Here is a 1,846-nt window from a genome sequence, read left to right as displayed (position 1 = left end):
CACAGAAAGTGTTCACCCAGCATGGATGATGGCTTCCACAGGACTACGTAGATGGAGTGAGCCTCCTTCATGCCCTTCCCCAGTCTATGTACTCTAGCCCTCCTGAGATCCAAAGGCCACATGTAATCAGGACAGAACTGCATACAAATGGCTGGGAAATAGCTGGAGTCTTAGGTGACAGGCCAGTGACTCTCCCCAGCCCCTCCTTCTATGAGGAAATGTCACCAGTCAACAAACCCAATCATGATGGGACTCTTGAAAGCAGAACAGCTGATTTGATGAAGCAACTGTTTTTCTCAGAGGACAAGAATCTATAACAATGACAATCCAGATCCAAAGTACAGCAGACATAATGAGAGATCCTAGGCCACGACTTTGTCAGCCTGAGAGAGGAGGCCTAGCCCTCTGATCTGGAACCTTACATCCCCCCAGACTCTCATATACTTTCTTTCCCCTGGGTCCAGCAACCTTAACTAACTTTATCCTTCCCAGAATTGAGCTGTCAAACTCAAAGTTCTTGGAAAGGCAGGGCTGCTCACCTCGGTGCCTAATTGTACAACATCCATCTCTGCCGTTGGTAAGCCAGCTCATTCAACTCAGGGACGGCATGCCGATTTCTTGTTCCTGTGCCTCAGCATCCCTGTAATCTCCTTATTTGACTGAAGCTGACACAGTAATCTTTAAAAGTAGATTCATAGGTTAGAGCACAATTAAGATGGGTGTTTGGAATGAGGTGTCCCCAGAATCAATGAAAATGGAAATGCAAGAAGAAAAGTCACTGTGTGGAGCAAGTACATGTGGCTGTCAGTTTGTAATTCCCATTCATGGACAGTAGGCAACTTAGAAATAGGTGAGCTTGAACAATAACATTTCCTGTTTCTTGTGAAGGAAAGTATCTGAATTAAAAGATCAGCTTTTTAACTGGCTGAGACATTTGCCTATACCTGAAGGATGCCTGCAGGGAATTTTTCCCATTCCTCTAAGACAGACCTGTTTCTCACAGGAAGCCTCCCTGCCTACTCAGACCACGTGTAGTCCTCTTTCACCTTGGCTCCTTCAGAGGACCACTCAGAAGAGTAAAGCCCTGGGTTCCCTTGGCGTGTGAACTCCCAGGTCTCTCAAGACTCATCAGAGGCCAAAGTGTGGGAATGGGGGCTAACTTCAAGAAAGTTAGAAATTTGAATGCTTTTCTGTGAACTGTCTCAGTTTTCTTTGGTTTTTATCTTTTCTAACTTGTGTGTGTTTGTGCGTGTGTGTTTGTGTGGGTGCACAGACATGTGCACACCAGTGTGCAGAGACCAGACGTGTCTTCCTTGTTCATTCTTTAGCTAATTTTTCTGAGCAGGGTCTCTCACTGAATGTGGAGCTTGCTGATTCAGCTAGATTGGCTGGCCAGTAAATCCTGGGGATCCATCTATGTCCACCTCCCCAGTGCTGAGACTACAGGCGGCGCTGTCTTGCTGGGCTTTTTACATGGGTGATGGGAATCTGAGCTCAGGTCTTCATGCTTGTGCAGCAAGCACTGTACTGGCTGAGTCATCTCCCCAGCTCTGACATGTAGATGCCTTTATGTGAACTCTCAGTTTAAAAAAGATCTTTAAACCGTGTTTTAGTGCAGGCCTGAGTTGTCCAAATCCCACACATCTCAAAATGGGGCTCAGTCTTCAATCAACCTTGAGTCATACCCGATAGTCAGTGTTAATACTGTGTCTTAGGGCACCAGTAGAGCCTTCAGGGGGAGCTGGAGGCTGAAGAGCTTTTGTGCTGTTGCTGAACTCTGATCACCAAGGCTTACATTGGTGGGCGGTACTTCCCATGTGTGATCATTTACCATTGCTGGGAAGAC

Source organism: Nannospalax galili, unplaced genomic scaffold (genome assembly GCF_000622305.1).
Source record: "Nannospalax galili isolate Female #2095 unplaced genomic scaffold, S.galili_v1.0 scaffold1593, whole genome shotgun sequence".
Classification (NCBI taxonomy): Eukaryota; Metazoa; Chordata; class Mammalia; order Rodentia; family Spalacidae; genus Nannospalax; species Nannospalax galili.
Note: the sequence above shows the minus strand (reverse complement) of the source record.